The sequence below is a fragment of the Ostrinia furnacalis genome, unplaced genomic scaffold (genome assembly GCF_004193835.3).
Source record: "Ostrinia furnacalis isolate ACB-3 unplaced genomic scaffold, ASM419383v2 OfSCF2824, whole genome shotgun sequence".
Lineage (NCBI taxonomy): Eukaryota > Metazoa > Arthropoda > Insecta > Lepidoptera > Crambidae > Ostrinia > Ostrinia furnacalis.
The window spans coordinates 23,416-45,137 of record NW_021133063.1 but is presented as its reverse complement, the minus strand read 5'-3'; the positions used below and the strand labels follow the sequence as shown (position 1 = coordinate 45,137).

The 21,722-nt window shown below is 36.6% G+C and overlaps 1 protein-coding gene across 4 annotated transcripts in view; it reads right to left on the bottom strand.

The window, feature by feature from the left end:
* ITP (ion transport peptide) overlaps nt 1–21,722 on the bottom strand; it is a 70,539-nt gene that overhangs the window by 41,650 nt on the left and 7,167 nt on the right. The gene's annotated exons all lie outside the window — the stretch shown is intronic.

The following is a 21,722-nucleotide window of genomic DNA, read 5'->3' as shown; positions in this document are numbered from 1 at the left end:
TTATCTTTTAAATTTTGCATGCGGCCTTATAGATTGATCTAAAGCACGCACGTTGCCGATTTAAAATTACATTTTTCAAATTGTTGTTGTTACAAGTAGCGTTTGTATCTTTCTGGTAAGTCTTGTATGAGTGAGTTGTTAACACAGTGTACAATATGCTTTACAATTTATTCTGATTTACATAATCTTATCGACTGTTGAACTCTTATCCAATACGCCTTGAGACCGATCTTCGACTATGGTTTTCTAGAAGGTAGGAAAGAACGATGGCTACGCTCTAGATTCTAAACACGAGTGCTGTTAAAACCTGGGCTGATTTTTAATCGTCAGATATCTTTATCTGAAGAATCTTTTATAATGCGAACAGCTAGGGACTGGAATTCGTTGCCTGTTGCTGTCTTTCCCGAAAACTATAATCCGGGCCTCTTCAAGGCGAGAGTGAATACTTAGGCACTTACAGGGCAGATATGTACCATCCAAGACTGCATCCCACTTAACATCAAGTGCGATTGTGGTCAAATACCTGCCTTGTTATGCATTAAAAAAAAACTAGTCATTTTGACATATTTCTCATACTGAAACTAATTCTTCAATAAAAGTCATCCAACGATTGATAAATCAGCCCTTAGAAGATTCGAACTTGAGTTCAATAGACCAATAACTTCAAAATGAAACTGACAGTGATTGAATGAAAAAGCTTTGACGTGCTTTTCGCGGCAAGCGCCTGATTGTGGGCGGCGCAGGACCGGTCTTTATGGAAATCCTTGGGGGGATACCTTTGTCCAGCAATGGACGTCATTCGCCTGAAACGACCGAACTAATGTGCTCTTCAGCGATCATTGAGAGAGGCCTACTTCTAGCAGTGGATTGGCACTGGCTGTAAGATTATGATGCAGAGTTTTAAGATAAGATTTAAGATTTAAGACTGACGTGACGTGAATGCGTGGCAGTGACAATATACATAATACTTATGGATATATCTTTTAATGGCGCCTTCAGCACTTAAGAGTACATCGATAAGATATTATAGAAAGACATTTTTATCGATCACTTAAGTAGCTATACATTGAAATTTGTTGTCTTGAAAGATTTCATAGATGCATATTGATAAACATTTTAAGTACGTAAGTACCTGAGAAGTACGTAGGTTAGAATTTAACGTTTAAAAGATCACGATGATATCGTAAAATGACGTTAATCATAGTTGTTTCAGTCAAGGATACCTAAAAAGAAACTACTTAAAAGTGTTTATTCGTAGGTGTGGTAGACTGGTTACGGTTGTAACAGGGTACAGTTGTAACAGGGTACGGTTGTAACAACTCCAATGCTATCGAACAATGCTCTGTAGGTAAGACAAGTAAGGCTGTATGGACTTGTCGCCATCATGCCCTTCCTTGTACCCCTCACCTATTGAGCAACAGTCGAGTTATTACAACCGTACCCAATCACTCCTACAATAATAGGTACTAATATACAATTTATTTTGGTAATTATATTTCTTTAATGCTCCTAATGACAAAAGAAGAGCACTATACCTAATTTAGACAAAGAAATGAATCTGAACAAATGGACTATGAACTTTAAACATGCACTATGTATAGCCTGACCGGGAACATAAAAACCCTGGCATAGAGGCGCATCAATTGCATTTGATAGTGCAACACTGAGTACAGTCGTCGTACCTGTGTTAAATTAATAGGCTAACTTTATGTATCAGGATTCAGGATTACGGGCTAATTTAATATTTTCATAAATTAACGAAAACATATTACTATAGGTAACCTGGTTTAAATAAATTAAATGAAACCATCAATCGAGTTAGTAAGATTTATTTTATTATTCATCAATAATCAAATTCAGAACTTAAATATTCAACTGCAATGTCTGCTCATGAACGCTTCAAACTCGGTACTTCTTTCCCAATTACATAAAATTCAACACTTAGAAAGTGACAAAATACTTTAAAATAGGTAGTTGAAACAAACCACAGCTAATTTTCATAGTGGACTGTACTATACGATAAACATGTCAGTCAATTTGACAACCTTTGTTGGAAACATTATTCAATGAAAATATTGTCCGAACCCTTGGTATTTCTCTTCGACAAATACTTTAACACATAGTGAACCACTTTTCTTTCACGACTATAAAAAGATTTCAGCAATTTCATTCACAAAATCAATTGCGCACATTTAAAATAAAGTTTGTTTATACTTTGACAGCAATAGACTGACATGCAATGTGACATATCAATGAAGTTTTTAGTTATTGTTGCCATTAAAAGAAATTAGTTTCATTAGATTTCCGCAACATGGCGAGGGTTTTTATGTTCCTGGTCAGGCTATAGTGAAAATTGCAAAGATTGCTGTCATTTAATCAAAGCTTACCAAAGTAATTATTGTACCAAAACATATTTATTTAATAAAAGCCTTAGATAACACAAAATTTTCAGAATCCCTGAATATGTTACATCGTTGGGATGAACGAGATTAAACGTTATCAACGATAGATATAATGTGACGTCACACCGTGTGACAGCTCGACAAATATTTATTTTTAAATGACTAAAGTTATGGATACTGGCCTGAACCTTTCGGCCTTGCCAGTAGAAATGAGGAAATGCTCTACCAAACCTTGTTATAAAGAAAAAAAGTCATTTGGACCTTTCCAATAAATGTAATTAATCTTTATTAGTTTTATTGCTGACGTAAAATTATTGAAAATGAATCCTGAAAGTCATGAAAGAGTTGCACGGGCTGATTCTTTTATCCGGTACAGTAGTAGAGTTTAAAAGGTTTTAGTGAGATGCTAAAAGCTTATTAAAAGCTACTCGTATGTGACTGACAACCAATTTATTATAAACTAGCGGCCGCCCGCGACTTCGTACGCGTGGATCCCGTTTTACCCCCTTCATCTATCTTACGCGGTTTAGATTTTTTCATACAAATGTTTTTTCCCGCTAACTCCCGTTCCCGTTGGAATTTCGCAATATCCTGTTGTGACTAAGCTTTAAGTTTACTAAGGTACCTGCATGCCAAATTTCAAGCGTCTATCTTACGTGGCTTAGATTTTTTCATACAAATGTTTTTTCTCGCTAATTCCCGTTCCCGTAGGAATTTTGCAATATCCTGTTATAACTAAGCTTTAAGTTTACTAAGGTACCTGCTTGCCAAATTTCAAGCGTCTAACTTAAGCGGTTTAGATTTTTCATACAATAGGATTTTCCCGCTAATGCCCGTTCCCGTGGGAATTCCTAAGTATCCTATAACCTGCCCAGGAGTATGAAGAATAATTGTACCAAGTTTCGTTAAAATCCGTCGAGTAGTTTTTGTTTCTATAAGGAACATACAGACAGACAGACAGACAGACAGACAGACAAAAATTTTACTGATTGCATTTTTGGCATCAGTATCGATCACTAATCACCCCCTGATAGTTATTTTGAAAATATATTTCATGTACAGAATTGACCTCTCTACAGATTTATTATAAGTATAGATTAAACTTTTTTATTTCTCCCTGACTGTTTTGAATTTATCACTTTCATCCAACGCTTGTGACGTCAGTGACCGTGCTAGAGATACTGAAATGGAATATAAGCCATTTTTAACTCCTTCAAACAACTTTGTGACGTCATTAGCTGTGGGAAAATGCGGTAAACTATAGAGAAGATTGAACTACGAGCATTTCAACTAGAAATACGCTATAGTTTTTTTAGACCACATCGAAGGAACTTTGGGCCTGCATCTCATTCTCATCTAATTTATTTGAGATTGTGCGTAGTCCCCTCTAGCATTAATCTTGTACTTATTACGTATACAAGATATTACGATAAAACCCCACTGAATCAAAGACTGATGATCTGGTAAAGGTCGCGGGAAGAGCCTGGATGCGGGCAGCGCAGGACCGTGCATTGTGGAAAACCTTGGGGGAGGCCTTTGTCCAGCAGTGGACGTCATTTGGCTGAAACGAACGAACGAACCAAAGATTAATTTATCTGTCTTTGTGATCTTCAGTTTGCAATCAAAATTAGGTTATTCACATTGATGTGGTGGCGATATTAGTCAGCCTTGTGGATTTTCTCAATAGGATATTGGGAAAATGTTTGGGGCAAAACATTTCTCGTTCATAAATGACGCATATTTTAAAATTGGGTGGTACCTAATAAGCCGAATTGTTCCCTTGGTCAGGTCAGAAACCCTAGATTAGTTTTCCATGAATCATGGTGGAAAATGGAAACTTTAATAATAAGTCTGTTTCATCGTAAAAACACTATTTAGTCGATATGTAGAGAGAAAGGTAAAATACTTATTCACGAATTTAATACTGCTCTTATTTTAAGAAGCACATTAATAAATCGTGAAGTTAAATGTTTTCAGTGTGAAAGCCCTAAAATACAATTATATTAAAGATTAACAGTCTCTCTTATACCTTATGTTAATTTGTCTGTATTTTATATTTTTTAGGTCTTGAGACTTACATTCTAATTCTCAATTCGTCGGCCGTTTGGTGTAGTGGTTCAGAACGGACTACTATGCCGAGAGGTCCCGGGTTCGATTCCCGGCCGGGCAGAAATTGAAATGATGAATTTTAATTTCTGTGACGGGTCTGGGTGTTTTCTATGTATAATATGTATGTATTTACAAAAAAAAAGTATATAAGTATGTTTATCCCGTCGTCTAGTACCCATAGTACAAGCTTTGCTTAGTTTGGGACTAGAGGCGCAGTGTAAAATGTCCAAGGGTTTTATTTATTATTTATGATTTATTAATTAGCCATAGATCTGATGGGGACAAAATCTTTTATGCCTTTAACTGGTGGTGGAAGAATTGATGCCACCATATTTTGAACTTTAATGAGAAGAGAAAAAGTTCAACCAGCCCTTCTAACGTGGTAGAAAAAAGGGGTTAACCCAAGGGGTAGAGTAGTAGCTGTGGTAGAGAAGGCTTTGTCCGGAAACCCAGTTTCCTCCCACTTATGGCGAGTGACGGAGCACCGGGGTCTTTTTAGTGGGTATGCCTCGTCCTTCTGACTTGGTGAGCCCCACATAACCTACCCTGTCCCCGCAGGGTAGGTATGCGATTCAACGCATTTTAACCGTAAAAAAAAGGGGGTAGAGTAGTAAAAATTGATTGTTAATAGTGTAATAAGAGTGGCCTAGAATGCCAGTTGGCTAAAGGTAGCATGATGCAACTGCGGCGCGTGTGGCATGATGCGCTCGCGCAGTTGCGCCTAGCGTAGCACGCACGGTCAAGCGCGAGTCGGCCTTAGACGTAGAGTTCTGTTGGAAATTACAAAAGGAAGTGCAGCCCTCCCTAAATATAGTTATAATTACATATTGTAATCAAAGTTAAGTCCCCAAAAGACTACCTAGTTATATTTATTTTGTCCATCTAATGTTGTAAAATGTATTTTAATAAAGGTACTTACTTTATGGTTACTTAAATTAATAAAGAACTCGTATTTTAAAACTGCGTTTAAAAGTCAATTCAATTTAGCTAATCAAAGTTGGGCCCTGTTGCTAGTAGTATTGTAATTTAAATTAAAAACACTAGGAAAAATTACTCCAAAAATGTTGTCAAGTGTATGAATTTATGTATACCTACCTACTTATCTACACTAATATTATAAAGAGGAAAACTTTGTTTGTTTGTTTGGTTGTAATGAATAGGCTCAAAAACTACTGGACCGTTTTAAAAAATTCTTTCACCATTCGAAGGCTACATTATCCACGAGTAACATAGGCTAAATTTTATTTTGGAAAAAATAGGGTTCCGTAAAATATGTAAATAATGTAGTCCACGCGCGCGAAGCCGCGGGCGGAAAGCTAGTTCATGATAAAATCAGAGATACTTTGCCTGATAATCACAACAAACACAATAAGTTGGAATGGCACAAGTTAAGCCGTGTTATCGCTACGCCATTGCTGCTAGAAAGGATTCAATTATTTAGGTACTTTGAATACAAATGGCTAAAGCATGATTACATAAAAAATGAGCAAAACTTTCATAATTTTAAGTATTTCCTTATTATCAAACATATTTCACGCAATTCTATAATGCATACCGACTCTAATAGGTACTCTATCTAAATACATTACCAATAATACTAAATTGCAAATGATACGATGATACGACTAACAAAATAAAATTAAAATCATCACTCAACCGTGAAACAGTTTTTCATCGAGACCATAGACAAAACTATCATGAAAAGCACGTTCGGTTGTCCCAAATTAGCAAAAGAGGTAAGTTTTCAACCATTTTCCTTTTCATTTTCCTAATTAATTTAAAGTACATAGTATCTTATTTAAAATAATAGATAACATATCAGTTTGTTAAGTGATAAGATTATCAAAAAATGCCTGTCATATTAATTTATATAGATGACTTTTTAATTGCGCCCTTTTGAACTGCCTTAAAGTCAATCTCCCATAAAACTACAAGCATCTCATTTGGATGTCAAGGCGAAAATTGGTTGATTACAAAAAAAAATTACAAGGGCAATGAACCGGGAAAATTATTGTACAAAAGGTGAAAAGTCTTCCGGTCAATGCACCGGTAGGGTTATACAAGTAAATTGAACTTTGCCAATAACATACTACGAGTATAGCGACTGCTGACCTCTATTCGTTACTTGGTGAAACACGTGAATTTTGTATTGCTAGAGATTCAATTAACTTAATATTAGATCTGGTATAAACTTCACACTTTTTGTAAGACCTAAGAGTTTTCACTTCTTGAGGCTTCTTCTTACTTCAAGAGGCTAAGTGCGGTATTCGATTGCCTTGCAAAACTAACTATTGTTTTATACTTGACATCATCATCAACAGCCCTTTACAGTCCACTGCTGGACTACGAGCCTCCTCCACTACAGTGGAGGGTTTTGCCATAATCCCCACGCTTGGCAGGCGGGTTGGAGATCGCAGTTTAAAAGATTTATGTTTTTCAGAGAGCGCTGCTGACTGTTCTCTGTTTGAGGTGTAGTCCCTAAGTCGCCTCTTACGACTCCCGTGGAAAAAGAAGGGGGTAGGGGTAGGGGAACTATTTTTTATACTTGACACTCGTTCATAAATTATGAAAGTATTTAGCTTCAAATTAGAACTTTTATTTATACTTTAGTTAGATCTATGCCCCCTTATTATAAAAAAAAAAGTTAAAATTGCGTTGATCACTAATTTCAATTCATATTTAGTACCTCCTACTTGGGAATGTCATTTAAACCAGTGTTCATCGTGCGTTTAACTTTTTTGTAATAAGCCTAAAAAGTTAAACTTGCGTTGCTCACTAGTTTAAATTCACATTTAGTGCCTCCTACTCAGGAATGTCATTTTAAGTCCGTATTCATCGTGCGTTTAACGTTTTTAAAATAAGCCACATACAATTCTGATTTACAGCCGTCTTTTAAACTTCTCAAATGTTTCATTAAAGACACTGTAGGTATCAGCGTAAAACCGCTTCCGAAAAGGGCTGTCTACGTGCGCAGTGACACGCGTGCGGTCACTTGACTTTAATGACAGCGCTCAACACACGCTCCAATATCTTCATTAAGATCTGTGACAAAACAACGCACAGACGTCAGCATATCAGGCTAACACAGTGATCTTATCTCGTTGTAACACAGGCTATTTTGCAATATATATTTATAAGTTTGATGTCCTGTCGACTATACAAAACAAAGCTCAACTAAACTATTGAATCTGTCATAAATACTGTCCTTTGAAGCCAATAGGCCACGTACCGGAAATCACAGTGTGGGACGTCCACCCACAAGGTGGACCGACGACCTGATAAAGGTAGCAGGAAGGCGCTGGATGCAGGCCGCTACCAACTGTGCGATGTGGAAGTCATTGTAAGGCCTGTGTTCAGCAGTGGACGTCCTAGGCTGAAATGATGATGATGATGAAGCCTATTAAAAGCTTCAATTTACGCTTAAAATTGTATCAAGCTTTGATCTGCCATCGAATCAATTATCATCAATTAAAACCAAAGAGACAGAAAATGAAAATATTACAGTCCTTTTTGTAAAAATACCTAATACCCAACTGCAAACGCCAAGGGTTTAACTTACCTATTCTCTGAAACATGAAACTTAATCTTTCTTATCTAAAAGTGTAAAAAACGTCATAAAACTATTTAAATATTGTTCATCTCGTAACTTTCATTAGTCAGTTTATTTAATTACTATTTACTTTTAATATGACGAGTTATGTACAGCACGAGGATCATGATCATATGACTGAATCATGTGTCAACTGTGTGGTGTTGCTGCGAAAATAGAATTTTCGACAATCTTATGCTGCAGTGCTGACGATTTGCAAAGTCGTCGTCCTTAGTAAACAAAAACTAATCTGGAAGATGGTTGAATTAGATAAGAAGAACGACTCTTAGCCTAGGCGCAGACAATCGATTTTTCGTCGGCCGATAGTTTAGTCGGGCAGTTGATCAGTACGGGCATATATGGAAGTGCGCAATAACGCCGATATGATTTGGCCGATTCTTCATACAAATTAAAATCGGGCCCAACTATCGGCCAACTAAAAATCGATGATCTGCGCCTAGTCTTAAATTATTGAACTGGTTCTACCTTTGATCTCAATTCTTTGCTGCCATGAGCAATTTCTTTAGTAGGTAGGTATAATTATTCCTGAAGAATTTCCAACCTCAAAAAAGGTATTTAATTTTTGTAAAAAAAAACCCCGAATACTAGGAAATGGCGGAATTATTTGATAAGGACAGGATATTTGGACTTCCTGGTTATTATTTCTTTTCCAACGATAAAAATTACAATAATTTTAAATTAAACAAGCCTACTGCTGAAAAAGATAAAATAATGTCGAAAAACCAACTGTGTTAATTATTGTAATTAGGTATAATTTCAGGGCATGGGCAGGGCACATAGTACGCAGAGGCTGACGGCCGATGGGGTAGCAAGGTTCTGGAATGGACGCCGCATACCGGAAAACGCAGCGTGAGACGTCCACCTACAAGGTGGACCGACGACATCGTAAAGGTAGCAGGGAAGCGCTGGACGCAGGCCGCTACCAATCGATCAACATGGAAAGCATTGGGGGTGGCCTATGTTCAGCAGTGGACGTCCTATGGCTGAAATGATGATGATGATGATTATTTCACAATCGATTCGCGTACCATCGACTCGCATGGGACGTCCAACGACACCATAAAGGTAGAAGGAAGGCGCTGCTGGATGCAGGCCGCTACCAACCGGTCAATATGGGAATCATTGTGGGAGGCTTATTTTCAGCAGTGGACGGTTGATGAATCGACTCACAGACATTGGTCTCTAAATAGAGCGCCACAAAGGAACAAACGTACGTAAGTAGGCAGATCCATATACAGGGTGTCCCAAAAAGTAGTGTCAAGCCGAAGCCCAGAGGTGGACATCACAAGGGCTATCCAAATTGCCCCATGTATATTTTAAATTTCTGTGCTTAGGCCATTTTTTTGGTCACTGTGCAGCTGTGGCGCGAATAGTCAAGTTACATGCCTGATTTTTTTTATTATAAATATCCTAGCTGATTACATCCATAACACGAATATAAACTAAAAACGTTCAAAAGCCTGTATGTTGTAGAAAAAAATCATAACTCGAAACTATCAAAATTCGCGGTGATTCGGGTAGCGCTAGTGATGCTCTACCTCTGGGCTTCGGCTTGACACTTCTTTTTGGGACACCCTGTATAATCCTCCCTTGCGTCACGCAGTCGGGTAAAAAACAGACCGTTACAATATTAGTAAAGGATCGAGAAAAGTCTGCTACTTTATAAATAGCTCCTCGATCAGTTGATACCTCTTCTAATATACCTACTTGATCTAACTTGAAAATGCGTCATAGAATAACGGTGTCCATTAACATAATGTTATTTTGGATCCACTATCTATTTATACCTGGAGAAACCAAGTTATTAACTGCCTTCATAACTAATTAAATCGGATTTGTTTTTACGGTTTTTCCTCATGTGGTTACTTTAGTTAAAAAATACAGGTACTTTTTTGTGTGAACTTCTAGGGCTGTGGATGCAAATAAAAGTTACGGTGATAATTTTGTCACGTAAATGGTAATTAATGTCAGTACATTTTGGCGATTTTGTAGGTGGTCTAAAAAATGTGAAAAAGCGATGCAAGTGAACAGAAACCAAACTGACTCTACATTATTGACATAATATTTTGTTTCTATTTGGGTAGAGGTATCTTTTTGACTTACGAAAATGAAACATAACCCTTAGGTAGTAAAAACGGTCTCAAGATGTAGCATTTAATGCAAGTTACATTTTCAGGATATTTATCCAAGATTTCATGAAATTATTTTAAATTTCCAAACCGCGTCAAGGTTTAGATAGTTAGCTTCATTAATGACTCAACTGATTGAGTTAATTTTAAAACGCAAATGAGGCTCGTTTCATAATAAAAAGTAGCACATATTAACTATATGAAGGCGTGGAATCCAACTACCCTCCTTAGAAGTAGTAGAGACTTAAGATTCCGTTATTAAAGCTTCCAAAGTATATTCACCTAGCAGTGGGCAACCCCGACAATTTCAGATAATTTTAAATGGACATCATAATCATTTTAAAGTTACACGAATTAAAACATTTTTGATCTTGTTGCATACAAATATGGTAAGATAAGCGCCATTTGCCTGCACTTTATTCGTGTTTTGAGGTAACCTGCCGCCTGTAGATTAGGTAGTTTGTCCCTTTTTAACTACCGACGTCACTGGGGAATTACCCTGAATCACCGGACAAAGTCAATATTTTTATTCTACGTATTGGACTGTAATTATAAAGTGTGCCAACCTGCTGTAGGTTCAAAATAATACGTACGTTGTACTGCCAATAGAAGTGTATAAATACTTGTTATAATGTAACTTGGAAGTATTTAGATTTTTGTATTAATATCATAAATATGTCTCGTTTAGAAGTTTTATTCTACATCTTTCTAGATATTTTGACTAAAAAGTAGAGCTTTTAATCGCTAAAGAAGAATCACTAAACTGCCATCAAAAATGCATGATTTTTTTAAATAAAAAAAAAATCTGGCGTGTAGGTGTACCTAACAAAATATTTTCCAAAAAATGTAATAAAAAGACTGATAAAATTTTCAAACTTGTTTTATTTCAAATCTCTATAATGTCGTATAGGCCTCAAAAAGCTGACAATACAATTTTACCGAATTCCTTCGAACAAAAACTGACTATGATGCAATTTTTCTAGGCGGCCTCTCATCCCAGCTATTTCAAACGAAAGTGCACTTACGCAACATACATTTAAGGTCACGAACGCTTTGGCTGATGCAACTTTAGCTGCGTTTGGCCGCACCTGGGGGCGCGCCGCGCTAATTGGTGACGTAGTTTGTATGGAAAAATTAACACTTGTGTGTGTACAGGAAAAAATAGAAAAACTTACAAATTAAATTTAAGGAAAAATACGGGTTTGTACGCAATTTCATTACCTACAATAACTTGAGTCATAAATGAAAATAAACTTAAAAATATAGTTACGAGGTTGAGGAACGAAGTCAACCTTCATTTACGAATGTCTAAAGAAAGAGAAGAAAACATAGTAATATCTATTAACTATTTTATTACTTTGGTAACGTCAGAATGTAGAGCACTATTCGAGACAATATCAAACAACATATTTCGATAGCTGACACACCCCTAGCTAATTGACATACGTTTAATGAACTGTCAAAAGTGATTCCCAAACGTAGATTTTGAATAGCAGAACCTATGGCTATGGCGTCACTAAATCAATGATTAATGAAACATCTAACGTTACAGAACTGAATTATCAAAGTTTTCTGGGCTTATTGAAGTGTTATAAAGATGTTCTACTTTGGAATTAGTTAGATAGCCATTTTTAACCGACTGTTTTCACGTCAATGTCGGTGGTCTCCTTTTAAGATAAGACTAATACTGCTTTGACTGACCAATCACGGTCGTTAACGATGAAGCGAAAAGCCGTTATACTATCGGCCTCTTCAGAATCGGGTGAAAGCCTTATCAACCGAACATTACCTTCTACACAATTAGTCAAATGTGCAACCACGCAGCATAATACAAACTTTAAAGAACACATGGCAACAGCATGGTAATCTTTATTATTAAAGAGTTTGGGCGCACGTTTGGTTGGAAATTTCAATTTGGACGGCATCTAAAGTTTGTTTTTTGCAGGTGATCAGTCAAAATTTGTTTTTAGAGGTTTTTTTGCAGCATCAGTACGGCCAGGCTTGACGTCATCGTCTGCGCGCGCGCCTTACCCAGGCGGCTTGCGCTCGGTGATTCGGAAGAAATTATAAAAGTATTAAATTCTGAGTTTGGCACGTCAGTTGTTAGCACGCAAGTATTAGTCATCAACCGCAGACCGAACTTTGAAGAAATGAATGCGGAATCTGAAGTAAATGCTTTATTTGTAGACTATAGCTGAAGCTTTTCGACTCTACTTTTAATTTCAAATAACGAAAAAGACCAGACTGACCAATCTGACCATTAGGCCATGAAAATAGAACTGCTGCAAAAATGATATTAACTACGTAGCTTAACCATAGAAGTACGAAGTAGATTATTTGCCAGAGGAATATAAAGCATCCAATAGTAGTATGATTTAATGGGTTTTCTAAATTGAAAATTTTAATTACAATCATAAGTAGTCGTCTAAAACGAGATAAAATAAAATGAGGGGGTAAATATAACTAGTAAAGAGTTGTTATCCTACGCTGAGTCTAGAAAATTCGTCATGGGCGTATAATATGCGTAATGTTTTACCGCGTCGTCTCTAGTCGCTAGTATCAATGGAATTCCTCGCACGCCTACCACGGACACTCCAAAACAAACATTGTAGCACTTCTGTGACGGCAAACACAAAATTATGTTCTTTTCAACACCGACACCGACCATCGGAACCAAAATCGACTCTACGCGTGAAAACATAAGGTTACAGCTACATTTGTTTTTAAACACGTCGACTCGTCGACGCGCTGTCTACCGTATTTAACACCAATTCCGCGTCACTTTACAGTTGTTTACCTCACATTACTTTCTCGTTTAGTGCGACTCTCTAGAGTTGTAAAGAAAGTGGTCGATGGATATGTGATACGAGGTATTTGACGTGGCGTATTCGAGCATAGTACCTAAATACTACTGAAGGATTCCGATAAAGTGTGAAAATGTAAACAGTAGCGGCGGGGTCGGACAAAAGGTTGTTAGTGCTCTCAAAACAAATAGTAGGGGCCATAACCTGCTCATTAGCTGTGCAAAGAAAGTTTACCATGTTGGTGAAGAGAAGTATCCTATACTTAGAGAGAATTATCAACATAGATACTCAGAGGGAATCAGGGAAACTTGGTAGAGCTATCAATTCTTAAAGAGTTCGGCAATTCAGAATCATTGAAATTTATTGCTAGACTCTACCGATATCCTAGTCCTGGGTTTGATGTTCAGATGGGGCATAGAAATTGAAATAATAATGTTAGGTTGGAGCATCGCAGATTTTATTCAACTTGTTTATTTAAGGTAGCAGAGCAGTAATTACGTATTTGGGGTAATTAATTTCAAGATAATTACAATCAGCGAACTTTTTAGACCATAGTCGTCTACTGCCGAAAATTTAACAAATCAACAAATTAAACTTTTGTGTTTGCACTCAACATTAGACCCTACCTGAGACTGATATGTATCACTATCGCGTATATTCTAGAACATTGTTATCGTTTAGATCGACCAATTAAAAGTCAATCAATAAATAATGAATACCTATAAAGTTTCCGGTATAAAAAGTTGGCGCCACCAGCAAAAAATAGTTTTCGTGTTTGCCGGCAACCTTCAAAATAAGTTTTTTACTATTTGTTGAACACAAAGGTCATGCACACACGTGGAGATCGAAAACTCTTCTATTTAGGTACTAAAATCCCTACTAACTAATATTATAAATGTGCAAGTTTGTGAGATTGGGTAGATGTTTGTTACTCTATCATGCAAAAACTACGAACAAATTTTAATGAAACTTTACAGTACTTTGAGATTATTGCCCAAATGACATCGATAACTTTTATGTAGTCGGTATTTCTGTGACAAACTGAATTTCATGAGGGAAAGACACGGAGAAGCTAGTCAATGATAAATTCTAAAACTACTGATGCAAATATTAGGTACCTCTATCTAAATAAAATCAAGATTATAAATTATTCCTAACTGATTGCGTTTGCGAAGAAATGAAACTCTTTACTAGTTAATACTTTGAAAAACAAACCACTCTACTTTTAGTCGAAAAGAGTTATTCTCTACGAATTATTGATATGTAATGACGATGTTTGTTAGTTTTATGCGATAACCAGCTTTTCGCCCGCGGCTTCGCCCGCGTGGAATTTTGTCTGCCACAGAAAAACATTAACGCGCGCTTCCCTGTTTCAAAAACCGAGATAAAAACTACCCTATGTCCTTTCCCGGGACTCAAACTATCTCTATGCCAAATTTCATCAAAATCAATTCAGTGGTTTAGGCGTGAAAGCAAGACAGACAGTCCAGAGTTACTTTCGCATTTATAATATTATTGTATTGATTAGGTTTCATCGTCTTCTAGGTTAAGAGCGTTTACGTCTAGCGTGGCATGTCAAGTTTAGGTAATTTCGATGCTATTTTTATTCACACTAAAATAATTATGACTGTGTGCGTGTTCTCACGCTCTATAGTCAAACCAAAATACTTTGATCCACCATCGTAAAAGTGTGCCAGGCTGTCAAGTGACAGCCCAAAGAAACTATAAAATCTTCAAATCTTCCAACACCGACTCCATACTTGTAAATAATGGTATACATTAGTCCTAATCAATAATAAATACGTAAATTCTTTATCAAATAGTAAATTATCAAAGGTTTTTTACTATTTTGAGAATATTTTATACAGCCTATGTTCAGCAGAAAAAAAATTGAATTTTATTAATGGTGAGAGATTTTTTCAAATCGGTTCTATTTAAAACAAACTTTTCCTGTTTACTATTCTTTTTTTATCCGGCTTTGATTTTTGGGTATTTCACGTTTTTTTAATTTGTGATTTCTTATTGTAAAATGCTTAAATCTAAAAATTTTCTCAGATAACTATTTGCCCAAGGATCTATGCTATAGGATATAAATGTTTGTTAAATCGTTTTCACAGTATTTTTATAAAAATTTCAGCTTGGAAACTGACGCTAAAGTGGAAATTTACAAAACCTGTGTGGACTTATCTTGATAGAATTCTTGAATACTAAACTAATCGCAATATTTTCTCAATTAACTATTTAGACGACGAAATTGCCTAACTATTTATGCCTATAACATATTTGTAGTATTACTGGTTAATGATTGTAACGAGTTGAAAAAGTACTGTTTTTGCGCCAAACGGCGTAAACGCTCTTAACACAAAATTTCAAGCTTCGTCTTAATTATTCTGACGATAATTCATCAAAGTCCCGTAACAGCCGAATCATTTTAAGGCATCGTAGGTGGGTCACCAGTTGTAAAAAATATGACATGACATTGACATGTGCTGACAGTCTGTGGCTGAAAAAACTACCTACATCAGACAGACAGATTAGTTTTGGGTGTAGAGATTACATTTTTTTAAGTTAGCGGCAGACTACTAGAGAAGTAAGTTATCAACTTTTTTAGATAGGCTCGAATGCAGCTTTTTTGGTAAAAAAAAATATTTAACTGATAAATAACTTCTAACTTAATAGATACAAAAAATCGTATGTGTTTTGCTTTAGCATGTTCGCGAGTACGTGATAAATGCAAATTTTGTTATCTTTTATTTGCAAGATTTTCATGATAATGTATTGATATGTCATTTAATCAGATCATTCTAGGGTCATTCCACCGGCCAAGAAAATCACGTGTCCGGGGCCAAAAAGTACCCGAATATCATAATATTTTAGTAACAAATATTTTTATCTAATAGTATAACTTTGGTTCTTGTTGTTAAACCACAGAGATAGTTAATAATAGTTAATTAAGTAATTTAAAAAAAATCGTAAGTCGTCAAAAATTGATTACCACGACGTGTCCGCGCTCCCGATTTCAGAACAAATTTGCTCGTATAAATTAATCCGTTATTATTACCGCTTTCAATGCTTATGTAATCGATTACTGATTAAATAAACATTGATAAATTAAATACGATATAACTATATGACTAAAAGGTTTTGTAAAATAACTATTTGAAGTTGTGTCCGGGCGTTAACCGTGATTACCCCGACACGTCACTAATGTGCGCCTACGTCCCTAGCTACGCAATTTAGAAACGAGCTCTATCCTCCCCCGTGAACCTTTAGTGGTGGCCTGCGTGCCGAGGTGATCGGTAATGCAACTCGTCGCAGGATTTCGGAGTTATCGAGATAAGAATATGATTACCCCGACCTTGGTTCAGTGCACGATTGATTTACTCTATCCTGTTTTTTTAGGTTTCTTTACATGGAAAGTTCTTGAGAATGTACAGGAATAATGGTCCATGTAACCGCATTTTTGTGTATTAAAACATATGGGATTCAACTTACAGATTGGGCAGGGCTCAGGATAAACCTTAATTTTTTGACTACCCCGACCTTGATTACCCCGACTTTTGTCACCGAGTAATCAATAATACTGTAATTTTACTAATGAATGATTAACTAAATAACGTTTAATAAGCAAAATTACCCTTTACTAAAATGAAATCCTATCTCCTATTAATACATAATATTATCCCTCAAAATTGGCAAGACCCCTGGACTCGACCTTATCACCGCTGAAATGCTGTAAGCCGATGTAAACTCCGCCGTTAACGTCCTGACACCTGTCTTCGAAAACATCTGGATGGAAGAGGAACTCCCAGACGACTGGCATAAGGGGCTTCTAATTATTGTGCCGAAAAAAGGGTAAAGCAAGGGTATCAGTACCGGAAGACCCAAGAGATGCGATCTGGAGTGAGGAATTGCACACCGTTGGTGCAGAGGATGTCCAACGAGTCCACAATTACACTTACCTCGGGAGCATCGTTTCAGAGCCTGGAGGTACCGAAGAGGACATCACTTCGCGCATTGCCAAGGCCAGAGCTACCTTCGCACAACTTCGAGCCGTATGGCAGTCACGGAAATTGACCCAAGCAAGATCAAAATATTCGGGTCCAACGTCAAACCAGTTCTGCTCTATGGGCGTGAAACGTGGAAGGTCACTAAGGTTATCTCGCACCAGCTGCAGATCTTCTTCAGCCGCTGTCTTCGCCGAATTCTCCAAAATCTTCAAACAACGAACTTTTGGAACGCTGCCACGAAATACCGATCTTTCAGCAGAATAAACGCTGCAAGTGGAACTGGATAGGCCACACTCTCCGAAGGGACCCCGATCACATCCCCAAGCAGGCTCTAGATTGGAACCCCCAGGGAAAATGCAAACGTGGTCGCGCCAAAAAAACATAGCGGCGCACTGTTAAGACTTGGAGCGAGATCAAACACGAAGCTCAAGACCGAATGCGATGGAGGACTGTTGTGGACGCCTTTTGTCCCATATAGGAGACATAGGACATTGAGTCACTAATATTATATGTATAATGTATATGTATGTTTTTTACTCTTTTACGCAACAACTACTTAACAGATTTCTTTGAAAATTACAATATTGTCGTTTATACATCAAAATAACAAATGACTAGTTATAATAACATTTATTTTACCATAACTTAAAAAAAACCTTAGAAAATAAAATATTTTGTTTTATTTTTGATTACTCTGACTCCCAACTTTGATTACCCCGACCATGAAAATTTTGATGTCGCATAACTTTTTATTCCTGCTTGCTACAGATGGGCCAATATAAAAAATATGCTCGTAATAATGTCTATTTTGAAATGTTTTACCTAAACTTACTCTAAATTCAAAAATAAAAAAGGTCGGGGTAATCAACAAAATAATCCAGATCCGGAGAATGACCATCTACTGTAATACTGTATAATAAATTTGGAAATAAAATTGCTTAGGTACGCAAGTCAAAGATAAGGAGTTTTTAATCAGTTTTGTATAATTTTATATTAGATTTTTTCATCTACCTACTAGTATTTTGACAGCCGTCGCTTAACACTGCACACATGCTCATAAACTGTCAAAGTTACCACGTTAACGCTTCTTCCTCACGCACCACAAAATGTGTATCAAAGCCATATTTCTCTGCGTAAGCAACTGCTCTGTGCAAAATAATGATGTCACAAAGTGTTACTGACAGCGTAACGGTTACTAGTGCAGACTTCTTCACGTATGGCCTACACGTTATATTAGTTGGTTATACAGTCATCCGCAGATGACCACATTTTTGTATCTTAGCCCAATAGTCATAAGAAAAGATTAAATTGTTACATTTGCGGTGGTTTGTAAGCGTGTGAGGTCGTTGAAGAATGCCCTCACGTGGCATGGCACGTGCATTAAGGTCAGTTATATTCTAAATCTGAATTTATGGCACGCCAGTAAAAAGTGCACTCGTTTTTGAGCACCTGAAGTAGCCTACATTTACTTGGCAACAGTGGTAACCGCCAAAAACTCAATGGAACAAAATGGCGCGCGTTCCTCATTACCAAGATGGCGCTATTTGGCGCGAAAAGTGACGTGACAATGACAATAATGCCCGTTTTCACCATCAATCCCTAATTTTTAAGTGACCTCTATGAAAACAAAATGCCTGTTATGTGTTACCATAGGGGTCACGTAAAAATTAGGGATTGATGGTGAAAACGGGCATTAGACCATCATTATTAAAAAAAAATATAAGTCTAGGCGCAGACCACCGATTTTTTGTCGGCCGATAATTTAGTCGGGCTGTTGATCAGTATGGAGATGTATGAAACTGCGCATATTACGCCGATTTGGTATCGGCCGATTCTTCATACAAATTACAATAGGGCCCAACTATTGGCGAACTAAAAGTCGGTGATCTGCGCCTAGCCTAGGCTTATAAGAATAGTAATTTCATAAAGCGAATCTTATTTTCATAAAAATATACCTATTCTTCTACAGAATGATGATCAGACCTACGCTAACAATGACATGAACTGTCATCAGTTCATCACTAAGGCTAAGCATAGATAATTATTTATACCACTTAATATCTATTTTTCTCAGAAAATAATAAAGATACCTAGTTATTCCCCTAAATACTAGCATAGTTCTGTTATGCATGACTTTAAATGGGTTTATAATTAGACCTAGACACTTCAATACTTAGTAACTAGAAAAAACGCATTCTCAGGCTCTTTTAACCGGAAGTTGGAAGATATCTTAAGACTTCCAGGAATCTAATTAACGCCTTTTGGTACGGATGTGACGTGTAACTAGAAATTCCAGAAGCATTAGTTGCATTTTTTATTAAATCCGGGTCAACACTGTTCTTAGAAATTAATCTATGGACACATTATTAATCAAGCTACTAATCTCTAATATTGTCTATTCGTGGATTAGAACAAGATTATAGATTTAATGTGTTATAAGTCGTATGACGCGAAACTACATAATCTATACCAATATTAAAAAACGCGAATGTTGCGGGGAGGGATATAGCTTAATGGATGTCTATACCTTAGTTCTAAACTGATTTTGATGAAATATAATGTTATAGCTTAGATAATCAGAATAGCATAAGTAAAAAGGAAAGCTAAAAGTAAATTAAACCGGCACAAACACCAACACTGGCCACGAAATCCAATATATTGAAATAAATTAAAAAAAAAAAACATTGATTTGCTAGAATGCAATGTACAGTCGCGGAATGAAAAGGTTCGTCACCTTAGTGTCGTTTTTCGAAAACTGACGAACCTTTTCATTCCGTGACTGTACAATACTAACGCCCGTATTCACAAACGATACTTGCATAAGTGAAGCAGCAAGTCGAACACACAGCGTTGAATAGAGGTCTATGATTGGTTCGTGTGTCACCCTGTGCGTCCACGTGCACTGTGAGACCTCATAGTAATGTTTGTGAATACGGGCGTTAGTATTTCACAACCGGCTCCATGAATTACGAATGCCTACAGCATTCATAAAACACAAACAAAACATTTAAAAGTCCATACTAAACGCTCGTATATCAAGAGTCGGTCTTCCTGCAACCGTGGTTTTCCACCACGCCTCTTAATTACATCTTACATGGTAATTACAGTGGCCATTTCCATCAGACCATGTGATGTGTGGTCATATATCACCCCGAGTCGTTGAGATTGAGAATGGAGCCGTCATAAGTGACATGAAGCGAGGAGCGACATGCTCGCTGGACGGACGACCTATTTGAAAACTGATTAATTTTATCTTAGGGTCTGCTTTAGTAGGATCCGCTAGATATTAAAATTTAGGAACTTTTTTACGCCTTTTGATCGCCAACTTAATTGATTAGATTGATTTTTCAGGAATGGACTGAAAGAGGATTTTAGAGAATTTTAATATTGGTGTCAACTAACTACCCAGTAAAATTTTAAAACGCTTTTTATAATCCAAAGTTTACCTACTCATGTTTACATCCAGAAAATTTTCAAATTCACGAAATTACACCTAAAACTGAAAATGTTTATCAAACCTTTGAAAACAATGTACGGGGGAAGTTAAGAAAATGTTGCATCATGTTATTTAATATAATTACTTTGTATGTACGTAGGTATTGTTCAAAGAAAATAGGGTCTAATTGCTTCGACTGAATAGCCTCCATGAGTCACTGTCGCCTGATCTCCAACAAATTAAACAAATGCATGTCATGGTGAATGAGCGACGTACTCGGTGTAATGGGAATCGGAACTACTGCAAGGAAAATACCAATTTGCGAGAAAATCAAGGGTAAAGTGTTGTATTTTTTTTCCTAGCATCATTGCAGCTGTATTACGACATAAGATCTGATATTTAGGTCTGATCTAGCCAAGACCAGTCAAGCGAAGTGCAAGGGCTTGGCCGTTTATTTACTTCAAGAACTATTGTAAGAATTAACGGTGATTACATTTTTCAGCTGACACCTATCTCCCATGTGACGATAGCAAAACGGCCAAGAGATATATTTTGACTAAGGTAAGGTACCTAGAGCTTTTGAAGTTGGGGCGAGTAGAGTTATAAGCTTTGATCTACATACATGAGATCTGAAAACTTTTTCACGATGCGCGAACTATAATTATTATGGTTTCTTCATGGCAAAATTTTACATGAAAAGGTTTTTGATGGAATAGGTATTGAATTAAAGATACCTTACCTTACTTTACCTTAATTAAAATAAACATTGCCTTTTACATTTACCCAAACTCTGTATTAGCTACAATAAATAGGTTCGTTATGTTTCTATCAAACTACGAAGTATTTCGTGAATATTTTCATGAATGAATTATGCTTTGAAGGTGTTATTACTTCAGTATAGTTAGCAAGTCACGTCTAGGTAAACTTGTCCTATTAAAAACTTATAAGACACTTTCATTGAAAAATATCACGTTATACAGTCAGCTGGAGAAAATTCACGACCTTGCAAACAAAAAGACCGACTAAGATTGTATGTGTGCATTTTGTAGAGTGAGTTTTAAAACCCTTTTTTAGATTCGTGTATGATATTTTGTTTACTTATTCCAAAAACAGGTACTTATCTCTTCCTGTCTAAATAAAGGTAAACCATAGAAACTTCTAATGGTCAACACTGCCTTATACAAACTTGCGCCTAAAAAAACCTATTACATAATACCTCACC